Raw genomic sequence first — 16,543 nt, 5'->3', positions numbered from 1 at the left:
GTGCCCTATTATTTGAATTTTAGTGGTATTGATTCTGCATTCCACTATTTCATATTTCTAGACATTTTTAGAAGCTTCATCTGATAGCCCAGATACTGCTTTGTTAAGTATAGATTAGATTTTATTCACAGACACACTACGAGGAAAAGGAAAGATGGAGACATCAGACACTTTTTCGGTGGTAAAAGAAGAGTAAGTAGGAAATATTAGTGTTAAGAGCTACAGAACATTACACCAAAAGTATAGGTGCAGTTTTGCAAACTGTTACTGTGTATGAAGGAAAGTGGTGGTCAGCAGAAGGCAGGAGAGGCACAGGAGCAGGAAGCAGGGAGATGGCAGGATGAGGACAGTGTGCAGGCAGCGGGGAGATGGCAGGATGAGGACAGTGTGCAGGCAGCAGGGAGATGGCAGGATGAGGACAGTGTGCAGGCAGCAGGGAGATGGCAGGATGAGGACAGTGTGCAGGCAGCGGGAAGATGGCAGGGTGAGGACAGTGTGCAGGCAGCGGGGAGATGGCAGGATGAGGACAGTGTGCAGGCAGCGGGGAGATGGCAGGGTGAGGACAGTGTGCAGGCAGCGGGGAGATGGCAGGATGAGGACAGTGTGCAGGCAGCAGGGAGATGGCAGGATGAGGACAGTGTGCAGGCAGCGGGAAGATGGCAGGATGAGGACAGTGTGCAGGCAGCAGGGAGATGGCAGGAGAGGCACAGGAGCAGGAAGCAGGGAGATGGCAGGGTGAGGACAGTGTGCAGGCAGCAGGAAGATGGCAGGATGAGGACAGTGTGCAGGCAGCAGGAAGATGGCAGGATGAGGACAGTGTGCAGGCAGCAGGAAGATGGCAGGATGAGGACAGTGTGCAGGCAGCAGGGAGATGGCAGGAGAGGCACAGGAGCAGGAAGCAGGGAGATGGCAGGATGAGGACAGTGTGCAGGCAGCAGGGAGATGGCAGGATGAGGACAGTGTGCAGGCAGCAGGAAGATGGCAGGATGAGGACAGTGTGCAGGCAGCAGGGAGATGGCAGGATGAGGACAGTGTGCAGGCAGCGGGAAGATGGCAGGATGAGGACAGTGTGCAGGCAGCAGGGAGATGGCAGGATGAGGACAGTGTGCAGGCAGCAGGAAGATGGCAGGATGAGGACAGTGTGCAGGCAGCAGGAAGATGGCAGGATGAGGACAGTGTGCAGGCAGCAGGAAGATGGCAGGATGAGGACAGTGTGCAGGCAGCAGGGAGATGGCAGGATGAGGACAGTGTGCAGGCAGCAGGAAGATGGCAGGATGAGGACAGTGTGCAGGCAGCAGGAAGATGGCAGGATGAGGACAGTGTGCAGGCAGCAGGGAGATGGCAGGATGAGGACAGTGTGCAGGCAGCAGGGAGATGGCAGGATGAGGACAGTGTGCAGGCAGCAGGAAGATGGCAGGATGAGGACAGTGTGCAGGGAGCAGGGAGATGGCAGGATGAGGACAGTGTGCAGGCAGCAGGGAGATGGCAGGATGAGGACAGTGTGCAGGCAGCAGGAAGATGGCAGGATGAGGACAGTGTGCAGGCAGCAGGGAGATGGCAGGATGAGGACAGTGTGCAGGCAGCGGGAAGATGGCAGGGTGAGGACAGTGTGCAGGCAGCGGGGAGATGGCAGGATGAGGACAGTGTGCAGGCAGCGGGAAGATGGCAGGATGAGGACAGTGAGCAGGGAGCAGGAAGATGGCAGGATGAGGACAGCACGCAGGACCAAGAGGTGAGTTAGAAATGAGGCTGTACTTTAAGATCTACTGCATCATCAAGACAGATATTAGCCCAACAGGTAAATATTTATTTCTGAAGGCTGTTGGAGCTGGGGGGACTGAGAGGGCAGGAATAACACCAGACTGCTGGACCAGACCAGGCTGTTCGTAAATGTATAGGCTTATTACTTTTACTAGTATACTTCTCCTAGGATAATTCCTGGGAGTTATCAAAACCAAGTTCTTTTGGATAGGGATAAGGATAATGAGATCTTCTGCATTGATTCTCATTTTGTCGCATGTCCAGACCATGACCGTTTGTTGCATACATGTTAGTAAACACCCCTGGCGCATCTTGTACTCTTAACATTGATCTTGGTGGCGACTATTTGTATTGACGCGGTAGCAGACCATAATGGTCATAGAAGTGTTATGAAGGCAGTACCCCCCAATTATGGAGGGGTAATTCACATTCTGCATCAACCATAGGTTCACTGGTGACAGACTGTGTTACTGCAGACACATTGTCCTCAGATTCACTTTCATCATTGTCAACAACTTCAGAGTCACTTACTTCAATTTCACCTGGAAAAGATTATTAAAGAGATATGAATGCGTGTGCAAGGTTTTTTTCTCTTTAAATTGTACCAGTTTTAATACTAACCATCAATTTCGATGTCATCAAGCGATTTCCCTCGCACACTGGAAAGCTGCCCTTTTTCCATTGCCAAAAGTAGCTTGGAAATTTTAGCCAGTTGCATGGTGGGAATGGGTAACCTGTAGAACTCGCGATGAACATGGAGGTCATGACCAAGGAAATCTGCGAGTTGGTCCAGTTCATTGTTTTTTAAATTGAGCACTTGTGACAGTGTAGCCACATGTTTTCGCAGTTGGGTCGACCTGAGGTGCTCAGGATTTTTTGCTCCACACCAACTTGCATGGATGCATAAACAGTCCTGCCCTCTGTAGTAGCTCAATGATTTAGGTCTTGCAAACAAGAATATATTTGTATCACAGACACTGCATTCAGTTCTCTTACTGACCAATAGTGACAAGGCATCCACCATGATTGGTGTAAGTAGAATAGCAACTTTCCTGCCCCTTTTCCCCACAATCTCAATCCGTCTGAAATAGTTGCAGAGCTTCTGTTCAGTCTGTTACAATCCCATAGCGATGTCTTCATGGAGGTCTGTTTGGTCTCTCTCGTGAAAACTCTGGAGTGGCATTTTCTTCAGCACGTCTTCTATTGAAAACCATGATTTGTGCAAGGGTGACCTTTGCAAGTTCAGCATAGCTGTGTCATATGAAAGCACTGTAAATTTTTTTTTTTAATTTTTAATATTAAACCAATTAATTGTACTGTGAACGATATCAAATGACACAGACTACTATAAATATCTGTGAAGTGATATTTATATTTATCTATGATCCGACTTTTACTACACAATGATAAAAGGTCATTGATGTATATTTGTATTTCAAAACTTTTACAAGCTGTTAGATCTTAATATGGCCAGTATCAAAAGTCTCTTTTAAATAATCATACTGTGTCGTACTTAATCGTAAATTGATTAAAAAAAAATAATGTAAGTACATGGGTTAATTCATAAGTGTTTCCATTTTCACATTTCTCGAGGGTTAGACTTGCATTAGTCAGGTTAGGGTATAAAAAAGTTACACGGGCAAATAAAATCTTTGCATAAGCTTTTGCATCACCAGTTTACCTTTTCTGGACACAGTGTTGGAGTCTTCTCAATGGTCATCTGCAACAAAGAACAAATACAGCATCAGCAGGCTCAATGGTTAACCTGAATACCGTAAGCAAATCAACAAATAGAAAACATAATGGGGAAAAAACGGTGGTATTGTTGCATTCATAATTCATTGTACACAGGGACGGATTATGGGTTGTGTGGGCCCCTGGGCCCTTGGCAGCCAAACGCCCTTGTAGGAATTATTAGCTCAGGTAAATTTTAATATCTCCACCAATATGTTTCAATTAATTAAAGTTTAATTAATTATTATTTAATGCTGATTATTAATCAATCGTTATGCCAAATGGTCGGCTCCTCCAAACTCGATTGCGGTATCCCTGTGAGTCTGTTAATGTGAGACTTAAATGGGATTCACTAATTACCAATATCACTTAGTAACCTGGGTTAGAAGGCTCGTCCACCGAGCTGCGTCACCAGATAATGTAAACGATTGGTAGCAGAGCCCCCCCCCTCATGGCCGATGAGAGAGAGTCTCGCGATGTTTCAGGCGAGTTTGAGGTTCAGAGCGTGTAGCAAGATCGCACAGAGGCAGGAACTTATTATGAGACACACAATGACGGAGGCTAAAGTTGTGTAAAAGACATGCATTTATTCCTAACTAACACTACAACTAACATAAGACAGACATTACACCTAACACAAACAACAAACACGAAATAACGGAATACAACAAACAATGTAATTATGAAAATGCAATGACCGGATTTAAATGAGTAACCTTAAATGGGAAATACTGTTCTGCAAAGCAAGCACAGTTTGTGGAAACACGACCCTAAAGTCTTATAGCAGGTTAACAGAACAGCTTAAGTTGTTAGAATGAAAGGAAGTTGGTTTACTTGGTTGAAGAGTGGGGGGGGGTCTTGGCAGTTGATGGCAGAGCTGCTGAGCTGATGGCACTCAGGAAGGCGCGGCGTTTGGAGCAGTGGAGTGGAGCCCCTTTGGATTATCTCTCCTGGTGAAGCTTTGTCTTGGGTGCTGTTCTCTGTTCAGCTGGGCCTTCACCGGAGGGTTTCTGGTGGGCTTCTCGTCTCCCGGGCTGATGGTCTTTTCCGTACGGCTGCTGGGTGTTCTCTGCGCTGCTTTGTTCTGAGGTCCAGGTTTTTATGGTCTAAAGTTCATGAATAGGGATGACCAGGAATTCGAATCCTGGCCCAATGGCTGGCCATCCATTTGGCGGGCTTTCAGAAGGGGGTCTGTATCAGTCCTTTTGGGATTTATGGCCCAACTGAATCTCCCTTTACTGATGATTTTCATTAAGCTGTTATAACTTTTGATACATCCACTTTTATGGTAATCACTGACCAGATTTAGAATCAGGAGTGATTTTCCATCAGTTTGACACCAAACATGCCATACCAGCTTCACAGGTACATACCTCATACCATCTGCATTAATTGATTAAACAATTAATTATTTTATCTATGTGACTCATTCACATCAGTATGGGATACAGGTGTTTTGGGTTGCACCTCAACAGATGTTACACTTTGTGCAGATATTACATCAAATATTCATATTACAAACAGCACATCTTATCCATAGATAGGCGTGGCCGTTAGTTTGTGGTAATAACAATATAAGTTGCACATCTGGAAACAACATATTTTGTTTGGTGTGGCTTATGCCAATTCATCTTCTCCAGAATGGATAAGATACACCTAAATTCAGTTCTTTTAACATAGCATGGTAGAAACAAAGAAACTTGGTAACCGTCCACCAAGATCAGATAAGGACCACAAAGGAATGTTGGAAGAGAAGGGGGGGGGGGGGGGGGGGTTTAACAAAGCAGACTCTCTAAAAGTTAGTACACATTGGTTACACTCACTTTCCAGATTCTTCTGGTATACCATGAGAACATACATACAATGGTAGCTATACCTATCTATTTATTTAAATTTATATGTGTTCAAGTGCAAAGGGGTGAAATAGGTGATACTCCGTGAACATGGTTATAAGGGTGGCACACAAAACACTAAGATTGTCTAAGGACACATACAAACATAACGTATCTGTATATTGAGACTAGTAGTCGTGAGTAAATCAATATACAGGGTATACAAAAGCAAACTTAAATGAAATTTCCTTTAGGGTGTTCGTCTGTTGGGTGAGTGAGATGTAAGGCAGAGTGTATGGGGAGGGGGTTGTGTGCCAAGTCGAGGGACCCCTGTCCGTGAAGTCCACTCTGCTTGTCTGTAGGTCCCTAAATCTTTGGGCAATAAAAGTTGGAGTGCTGGCCTCCCTGGTTATCTGTGTGTGTGTGTGTTTGTGTGTGTAACCCCCCCCTTTGGTGCCTCTCGTACCAGGCTCGGCCTTGTCTCAGGCCACCTGGAATTTAGGCCCTGTGATATGTGCATGTGTGATCCTACACCCTCCATCCATGTTTCCATCAGAGGCCCTATAGGGTCAGGGGCCCTTGTAGGCAGAGGATCAAAGAATGTAGGCCCTCTAAAATAGACAAACGAAAATACATTGTTGATAAGCGTTGCAAATTGTTTTGGGCTAGGGGCCCCACGGGCCCCCTGCACCCCAAGGGCCCCTGGGCAGCGGTCCCGCTGGCCCGGTCCGTAATCCGTCCCTGATTGTACAGAATAGGGTTGGGTGATGTGTAACTTCTTCGCATATGACAATGTCTACAGTGAAACAATTGGATCATGACATGGGGGAAGGGTGATGTTTTGGTCGTCTTGTAAATGTACTACAAATTTCTATAAAGTTTCTTTTACACTATTTAATGACTATTTATAAATTCATCAAGTACTTGAATACCATTAATTTATTTCATATTATTGTAGTTACAGTAATCCCAAAGCTGACATTTCAGATGTACCTCTTTAGAAGGTATAGATGTTGAACCACACAGGAGAAGTAGGTCCCTATGAATCATCAGGGCCTCATATAACATCCTGGTTCACACCATACTCAACACCACATCTAGTGTGTGTGTGTGTTTACAGTAACATGGTTACACCTGTTATTAAGAACCTTCCGTACCAAGAGGCTTTTCTGAAAGGTGAGAGTGGACAAGCAGGTCCCTACAATCCACATGGGCTTCATAGAACACATTCTAGATTACACCTTAATATACACACACATAAGGCCCTTACTTGCGTTCCCATATACCATGTTCCTGTATACGCATACACATGCACAATGGACTTGAGGCAAAATGATACCCTAAACTGAACTGTGGGATATTATTAAAATATTATGTTTCACATTGTCTGGATTCCAGACACAAAACTCCAAACATCAAACACTCTGCTGCAGCTTTAAACTCAAGTCTCAAAACTCCCACAAATAGACTTTGCAAAGAAGAAAAATGTTCATCCATTGGATGAATCAAATGGAAACTAGTGCTGAACTAGAAAACTAAACTTTGAAAGCTAACATAAATAAAGCTAATATAAATAAAGGCCCCCCTAAAATACATCCTTTTTTTGTTTTTCGGGGGACTTGCCCCTTTAAGCTTAATTTGGCTATCACTGATACATAATATATTTAATTGATGTAAATGTTCGCCCTCCAGTTTACAGACCTGTCAATCAGTTTAAGAGCCCCAGCAGGTTCAATTATAATAAAATTTCAGCAGTGAGTTGTAATCAGGCCCGGCACCACGGGGGGTAAGGTGGCGTCGCCCCATCAGAGGGAAAATGCCGCCCCCTCTGTTAAAATAAGCCCTAATTGAACTTTTAAAAAAAAAAAAAAAATAATAATATTCATTTTTGAAGACTAATATATAAGTTAGACCACTATAGTTAAAAAATAAAGTCTACGTTTTACATACGTGTCAGTACGTTCTAGACTAGATTTTCAAATCCAGGCACTTGATTGGTCAATTGGGTGAGCAGAGCAAACTAACTCATTCACAACTTTGGGTTTTAGTAACTGGAAATATGCTACGGACACTGCAAAAGGGTTTAACAGACATGCCAATAGTAAAGAACATCAAACGTGTGTGGCTTTTTGGAAAGAGAGACAGTTGCGATGTTCTACAGGCAGTGAGATTTCAACTGTGGTTAATTCCGATCAGCTCTCTCGAAACCGCCTGTATGTCTCTGCCATTGTAGACATTATTGGATTCCTTGTCTCAAACGAATTGCCATTGAGGGGATCCATCGATTCGGTTGATAACCGAGATCAAGCGGGAAGTGGACTTTTTCTGTCTTTGTTTAATTACACTTTGAGACAGAATGAAAAGCTTGGCCGGGCTTATAGTACAGTTCTGAAAAACACTGTTGAGGTATGGTTTAATTTTTAAATGTTTTGGTGTGTTGGCTTGATCGAGAAACAGCTAACAAGCTGTTGTGACGCTAAACACTCTAGAGATAGACTGATAGATACAGACTGGGAGATACACTTAGACTGACAGACACAGGTTGAGAGATGCACTTGATTGATGGATTCTGGCCTCGACATACACTTAGACTGACAGACACAGGTTGAGAGATGCACTTGATTGATGGATTCTGGCTGGGAGATACACTTAGACTGACAGAAAACAGGTTGAGAGATGCACTTGATTGATGGATTCTGGCCTCGACATACACTTAGACTGACAGACACAGGTTGAGAGATGCACTTGATTGATGGATTCTGGCTGGGAGATACACTTAGACTGACAGAAAACAGGTTGAGAGATGCACTTGATTGATGGATTCTGGCTGGGAGATACACTTAGACTGACAGACACAGGTTGAGATGCACTTAAATTAACAGTGACACATAGATATGAAGGGTTCCACTCTTCAAACAGGATCTCTGTGCTCCAGTTGGGATCTATGGCCTCCAAGCACTCCGCTCTTACTGCAGCTCAGCCAGGCTGGGCTGGGCCCGGCGAGGGTGGCGGGGGCCACTCGCACTCGGCCTTCTGTATGAGGGAGATCTGAGTGATGTGGGGCCTCTGACAGCCGTTCTCTGTGTCCTGCTGTCCTGCCCGCCGGCCGCGTGTGTGACGGTAAGAGACCTGTTACAGCTAGTATGCATGGAGTGGGTCCTTGCTGAACCACAGGCAGGCCAGGCCTCGTTCCACATCAGTGTTGTGTGCAGACCTCCCTGTGAGCAAAAACAAATGGCTAATTTAACATGCGCTCTGACAGGCTCCTGAGGGCCTGTGGGCCCAGGGTTTGCTTGTCCTCCTAACGAGCTGGAACAGCCAGGAGCCCGATCTGGATGGGCCCACTACAAGAGCCTGGATAATGAGAGAACAGCCAGGCAGGAACTCTGGTTGTCTACGATACATCTGTCCACATGGATGTAGATCCTAGCCAGATCACAGACTCCCTCATTACAGCACTCAGCCAGGGGACAGCTCTTCCAGGGAATGCTGAGAACGTGAGACCCAAGAGGCGTGTTTTGGACAGAACAGGAGCAGTCAGTCACCGGGTATAATCAGTGAGATTGATGTGCACACCCACCAGGGATATGTGTGCTCCTGTGGAGGGCTGTCATTTTGGGCTCTGCTATTGTGAGTTCCTGTGTGGAAGAAGAGAAGCCTTCCAAAGCAACAGAGTATGGCTGTGTGAGTCACTGAATGCAGTGTTACCCAAGCACACTGCAGCTCAGCGGCTCCACACGTGTCTCCAGCCCAGAGCATGCTGGGACAGCATGCAGACGGCTCATGCATAGAATTAGCCCTCAATTTCTGGCACAGGGGCTCCATTACCATCACGCCTTAGGGTGTTCTGGGAGAGTGAAACACAGGGTCGACAGGGTCAAACAATGCATCGCCAGTGCTGGACCCAACACCATATTCAGTGTTGCTGGCGTGCCACAGGTTTCTGCTGGACCAGCAGTCTCTGCATGAGCAGCTCTCCATCCCAGCAGCATGGTGGGAAAACCAGCTGTGAGTGGCACCTTCACTCTGTAAACAAAAAAAAGCCCCGTCTATGGCTCACAGCAGATTTTTGGAGCCCTCTGGCGTCCATTCCTGGGAAAGACAACATTCCATTTGCTGGGCTGCTTGGCCCGTCAGTGTTTTGATGAGCCATAGCCATAGTTTATCCGACGTCCTCCCTTGTAGGCTCTTCGGAAAAGTGTTTTAGTCCATAGGCCCGTGTGTTACCAAAATGGTTAACCTCTCCCTGTCAACCGGTGTGTTTCCCAATAATTTTAAACATGCCATAGTGGAGCCATTATTGAAAAAAGTAGGCTTAGATGTAACGGACCCCAACAGCTTTAGGCCTATTTCTAAGCTTCCGTTTCTTTCTAAGCTCCTTGAGAAGGTGGTCTATGAACAGTTGTCTTCTTTCCTGAATCAAAATAACATCTTTGAACCGTTTCAGTCCGATTTTCGTAAATACCATTCTACGGAAACGGCTTTACTGAAAGTGTCCAGCGACATTATGATGGCTGCTGATTCTGGAGAACACACTGTTCTGGTTCTCTTGGACCTGTCTTCAGCTTTTGATACAATTGATCATCAGGTCCTGCTGATGAGACTGAGGGATCAAATAGGTTTATCAGGGACAGTTTCACAGTGGTTTTCTTCTTATCTATCAGGGCGTAGTTTTAGTGTTACAGCAAACCAAATAAGGTCTGAGTCTGCGGATTTATTGTGTGGAGTGCCCCAAGGCTCTGTCCTGGGTCCTGTTCTTTTTTTGCTGTATTTGACCCCTTTGGGTAAGATCATCCAACAGTTCAGTGACGTTTCTTTCCACCTATTTGCCGATGATATTCAGCTGTATTGCTCTTTTAAACCATCTGAGATGCATACATTAGATTCTTTGTTTCATTGTTTAGTGGAATTAAAAAAATGGCTAAGCATAAACTCCCTTCAGCTAAACGCAGACAAAACTGAAACTCTGGTTATTGCCCCTGTTGATTCAATCCCGGGGATTAAACAGTTCCTGGGTAATCTAGGCCTGTCTGTGAAGTCCAGCCTTAGAAATCTGGGAGTTATATTGGACAGTGAAATTTCATTTATGCAGCATTGTAAGCAGCTAACGAGAAACTGTTTTTTTCAGCTTAGGAACATCTCCAAACTTAGATCAATGGTCTCACGAGATGATTTGGAGCTTCTCATTCATGCTTTTGTGTCTTCACGTTTAGACTATTGTAATAGTTTGTTTTCATGCCTGAATAAAAAGGAGCTCCTTTGTCTGCAATTAGTACAAAACTCTGCAGCGAGAATCTTGACTCGCACTAATAGGAGCACTCACATATCCCCTATTTTAAAACAACTTAATTGGCTGCCTGTGTCTTTTAGATATAAGTTTAAGATTCTGGTTCTGGTTTTCAGAGCCTTACATGGACAGGCTCCGTTTTATATTAGCGACTTGATCCACCTCTGCACCTCTGCGCATGCTTTGAGGTGTATGGATCAAAATTTGTTGAAAGTTCCTCGCACTTATTTTCGCACTAGAGGTGACCGTTCTTTCCAGGCTGTAGCTCCTAGGCTTTGGAATGATCTTCCCTCCTCTTTGCGTTTAATGGAATCTGTCGTCAGTTTTAAGAGAGAACTAAAGACTCATTTATTTGTCCAGGCGTTCAAATAGTTATTTATGGGCAGTTATGATTTTTGTGTGGTCTTGGCTTTTTTTGTTATGTTTTTCTTTGTTTACTATGTTGTGAAGCACCTTGTGGCTTTTGCCTGTGAAAGGTGCTATATAAATAAAGACTACTTACTTACTTACTCTATGACCTCATTTGTATAAATGGTAACAAAGCAGCAAGCAAAATTACGAAGTTTCTGCTAAAAGCATAATTATTTGTGTTAGTGCAAGTGCATAGTGTCCTTTGTCAAAATGCAGCATATTTCAATTTACAGTGCAGTAAAATTTCATTGAAATTCACTGAAAGTTAACTGTTTTGAACAGATTATCTAAACGTTTGAAAAATCGGCTGTAGTTGTACAAAGTTTTGCTGGTGGGAAACACTGACTGAGAGAAGTATTCATGAAATTTGGGGGAAGTGGTGATTGAATGCAAATTGAGTCAAAGCAATGCAAAAGTATTCATAGTTTAGCTCACATAGTCCAATGGTATGGTGCATGTGTTAAGTGTTTGGAAAAAGTGGACATGGAATTGAGACACGTGTTAAAATGACTGGAAAAAAGTGCAATGCATTTAACCCGAGTGTGTTTTATGGCTTCACTGTGAGGCTTGACTGTATCTCCCTCCTCAATGATCAGTTTAATCTAGCTGGTGAAGCTGAAGGCAAAGCGGGAAATTAGTTTAGTCATGACTTCAGAAATTACCCTGACAAGGGATTCTGTACAATCAGAGATGGAGCTGCTGGTTGGGCTGGTCATCGCCTGCTTTTTCTAACTGATGTAGGTCTGAATGTAAAGTTTCAAACTGCTTAATATGTATTAATCTGTTTTATAATGTTCACACAAAAAGAGCTTTTAATGTGTGTTGCACCTTACATCTTCTACTGTACAATGTTATTCTGCATTTGATTCCTCCTTGAATGGGGGGTGAAGAGAAATAACTAGCAAGAGAGACAGAGAGAAACTATTCGGAGGTGCTATTGTCCAAAGTTGAACTGATTGTCCAAAGCCTTTTTGTTGTCAAATTTAAAAAAGTTAATCTAAATCACCTATTACCCACTGTAATCCTTTCTATACCCACCTCTGTATGACTTCACAGAGCATCACTACCAACAAAATAAGAGGGTTACAGTTAAAGTAGGTGAAAAGGAAGGAAGAAACCTTGGGAGGAACCAGATTCAAAGGGGAAGCCCATCCTGCAAGAGCTGGCAGAGGAAGTGATATGAGCAAAATGGCAAAGTCCCAATTCACACTGTCCATGTTTTAAGATTAAAATGAGTAAAAAGTGGCCGGTCCTGATTTCTTGTCTTACATCACACTCCAAGATGGTCACTGATTGGTGGGCTCTGAGATGGACCTGTGATCTGAAAACCACAAACCATTTACATTTAATTTTGAAATATTAAAAAAATATTAATTAATTCAGAATATTTATTAAATTAAAATAATGACGAAAATACATTAAATATATATTTAAGACTTAAGCAATGCAATAAGACTTTTACTTTCACTAATTAATAAACCAATATTAAACTTTGACCAGCAGGTGGCAGCAAAGCATGTGTGAAGAAGAGGCCATCAGCGGTACAAAGCACTGGCTGTACAGGTTCCAACACTGCAGACAAACCTCCCTGTTTAACTGACTCACATGGTATGACTAAGATTGAGCAGGGCCGCATGAGAGAGGTCTCACTGCAGTTAGTGTAACTATTTATTTTACAACTTTTCTGTCTCATTCTGCTTCATAAAGGGCACACCCCACTTCCAACTTCCTCTGACGCAAGGAGATTCGTGCACAAATGGCTACAGCATAAACTGAAACAATAATGATATATAAAAAGGCATTTCATACAAACACAGCATAACCTTGCTGATAAAGCCTTGCAGTTTGTGCATTTATTTACACTAATAGTGGGTGTATGCTAATTATATTAACAGGATTAATAAGCCAGTATATTTAATCAGAATTCCCTAAGACCTGTGCTTTGTATTGGCCCCTCCCATTTTGACAACAACAAACTACATGTCACTGCAGGGCTTTAGAGACTAACTACTCCAATAATTGCGTAGTGATATTGAAGAAGAACATGTCATCGACTACGCCCACTAATCATGCCAGCCTTAATACATATATCAATAAAAGTTTTTACATTTTTAATACGTATTGTCTGCGGTTATGTGATAACGAAGACCTAAATATATATTTGCTTTAAATATGTGACTCATGTTAGAGAAAATATAAGTAAACCATGAGGACAGAAAAGTCACTGAATAACAGGAATGACCGACATATAGTGCCAAACAGATAAGGTGCAAAGACTGTACTCATAGTACAAACAAAGTAAACGTAGTGCACTATGTAAGGTAAGTTGTAAATTTGTTTGCACTTTGCAGCTTACCTTGCGTTGACTCTTTGTAGTACGGTCCCCACGACGGTGGTGGAAATATAAGGGGCTGGTTATCAGGGGGCATGGATTTTGTGGCAGTTTCTATATTGGCGTTGCTGGTGGAGGGAGCCGCATTTGTGGGTTTGTATTCTGCAATGGCTTGAATGCCCTGTGTATTAAGGCGAACTTGTGGACGATTACATCGTCCACACAGCATAGAATTAATAAGACTTGTTCACTGTCCCCCTGTTGCTGTAATATTCTGGGAAGTTGTGATTGTTTAACTCCTCTGCGCACAGTTAGGAGCTACTCCAACTCCACCTAGCAGACATACGTACGAGGAGATTGCGGTATGGAATGATTCTGTCCCTGTATGGACTAATCATCCCCAAATTCTATTGCGTCCATGATTCACCTATATCATTGTGCTAAGGTTGAGCAGCACAACATGTTTTTCTCAGATCTCAAGACCAGACGATAGTGAGGATAGCTGAGAAGATCACTAGAGTCTCTCTCCCCTCCGTCATGGACATTCATATCACACGCTCCATCTGCAAAGCCACCAACATTGTGGATGACCCCACCCACCCCTCACATTATCTTTTCACCCTCCTAGCGTCTGGAAAAGCATTCAGGCCGTCACACCCAGACTCAGGAACATGGTGTCAGACTACTGAACTCTCAGGGACTGATCTGATACCACACACACACACACACACACCATAGCTGTCAAGTCTCCCGTTTTGGCCGGGAAACTACCGTATTTTACCTCTCTTTCCCGCCGTCCTCCCGTATTAGTATTTTCCCATAAATCTCCCGTATTATAAGATCATTTAAAAAAAAATTCATCTGCCTCTCCAAACTGAACTGTCAGTAGCCTCGCGAGAACTGCCACCTGCAGTAGTCTTCAGGTCATTCACAACATTAACCAGGTCATAAATGCGGAATTTTAAATGGCAATGCTGTGTGCTAAAAACAACGTTACTTTCACCTTCTGTGACGTCTTCAACAAGGATACAAATTCTGCAACAAATCTGTATAATAAGTCATTAGTGAATGCCAGAGAGCCACATGAGTGAACATGAGAAATTAAGAGAAAATGTGTAATGAAAATAAAATGTAAATGACAAGTGGTTATTTTAGATTTCTTGTACACCTGTCTTAAAATGTAAGGGATACTGTAGCTTGGTTGGGCTGGTGGGATGGCTCGCGGTGGGTGCCGGAAAATTTCCCTTATTTTCCAATCCAAAACTTGACAGGCATGACACACACACACACACACACACACAGGTCTGTAATTATATCTTCGTGGGGACTCACCATTCATTTCTATGGGGAAAACTGTAATCCCAACATGACAACCTTAACTCCTTCCCAGCCCTAACTTTAACCATAAGTAATCAAACCAAATACAAGACTTCTGGCATTTTCAGTTTTTTGATTGTATTGACAGATCTTTGTGGGGACCTGAAAAATGCCCCCCAAAGGATCAAAATAACAGGCTTTTGTCACATTGTGGGGGACATTTGGTCCCCACAATGTAATATAAACCTAATCCACACACACACACAGATTAGGTATCTGAGTCTTTGTGGGGATTCTCAATTCATTTGTATGGGCATATCCCCAATCCTAACTATGGCAACCTTAATCCTTAATCCCTACAGTACTAACCAAGAAGTAACAGTAAGTAACCAAACAAAATACAAGACTTTTGGAATTATTATTCCTTTGATTGCATTCACAGAATTTTATAAAACTGAGTGAGTTTTTTCTTTTGGAGACCAAAAACATGTCCCTACAAAGTCAAATTAACATGTTTTAATAACACCAGGGCTCTCAAGTGTCACGCATTGAGAGTGATAGTCACTCTTTTCAGTCTTTTGTCACGCACTCCCGCCACACATTGTATTTCTCACGCGGAAAAATAATTTGTAGGCTAATATGCCGCAGAGCCCAATTTTTCCCCAGACCAGGGCACAGTAGCGCCTCACTATAAAACAAGCGTGTCTCCGCTGGAGTCTAATGGTGCGTTCGTTTTTCTCTCGGAACTCGGAAATTCTGAGTTGAGTGACATTATGGTGCGTTCGATTATTTCTCTCCAAGTCGGAACTCGGATAAAAACGTCACGAAACGTCAAGAAAAACGTCGCTTCCCGTCGGAAATACGCCTCTTTTATGAAGTCGGACAAGATTTGCCCCAAGAGCCTGTCACTTACCAGGCAATCAAAAAAAAAGAAAGGGCCAACACAATAGCCAATCAGAAAATAGTACGATTGTATCTGGGTAAAATACAACACAACAACCAATGAAAAGTCATCCTGTGGAATGTCACTCTTGCCTGTCTTCAAAATTTGACAGCCCTGTAACACTGTGGGGACATTTGGTCCCCACAACATAATATATACATGACCACCCACCCAAACACACACAGACACACATATACACAGACTGGCTTACCTATATCCTCTATAGAGTCCTTAATGAAATATCTGCAAAGCAGTTATGGCATGGCGTTAGGTTTGAACATGCAGTTTTTAAGGACACTGCACGAATTCTGAACGAAACACTGCACTAATTCTAAAATGATTTTATATGAACTTTATTTAACATAAAATAAAATAGAAATCAAACCAAAATTTAGTCTCTCAAAAAACTTATATGTGACATATCATCGTTCATATTATTAGAAATTAAAAACACCAGGATACAGAATTTGAATAACAAGAACTATAGTCTTCTTTCTCAAAAGCCTAAACAACTATCTGAAGACCTACTAGTTCCTGAATTGTAGATGTTGCCTATGAAATTCGCTGAGTTGACGTCGCGCTACCAATATTGCTAAAATGCTAATTGCGTCAACCAGCTATGGAAATACAGCGGCGGTACACCCCCAATACAGCGGTATTACGCATTACTGTAATGTTGCCTAGCAAAAACATATTGTCAAAAAAAATTACAGACAGACTTCATAGACAGAGCTGCGTGGTTACCTATTGACAAGTAGATACCTGATTTGGGGGCTTGAAAGGCGGTTAAATATCCAATCACGCCGAGTTACATTAAGCACAAACTAAAGATACTACTCGTGATTGGACCAGTTTCAAATTTGTCCCGCCCTGACAATAAATTCTTTGATTTCATTCGTTGAACATTAGTGTCCGTACATATCTTC

The 16,543-nt window shown here is 43.1% G+C and overlaps 1 long non-coding RNA gene across 1 annotated transcript; it reads right to left on the bottom strand.

The window, feature by feature from the left end:
* Positions 1 to 1,732: 1,732 nt before the first annotated feature.
* On the bottom strand, positions 1,733 to 16,357 carry LOC140583982 (uncharacterized). Its single transcript, XR_011986040.1, has 5 exons — positions 16,146 to 16,357; positions 15,829 to 15,860; positions 3,443 to 3,481; positions 2,383 to 3,012; positions 1,733 to 2,303 (listed from the first exon to the last, which is right to left on the bottom strand). It is a non-coding gene; the product is annotated as an uncharacterized lncRNA (long non-coding RNA).
* Positions 16,358 to 16,543: the final 186 nt, after the last annotated feature.

Source organism: Paramormyrops kingsleyae, unplaced genomic scaffold (assembly GCF_048594095.1).
Source record: "Paramormyrops kingsleyae isolate MSU_618 unplaced genomic scaffold, PKINGS_0.4 ups28, whole genome shotgun sequence".
NCBI lineage: Eukaryota > Metazoa > Chordata > Actinopteri > Osteoglossiformes > Mormyridae > Paramormyrops > Paramormyrops kingsleyae.
This window is presented reverse-complemented; position numbering and strand designations above follow the sequence as displayed.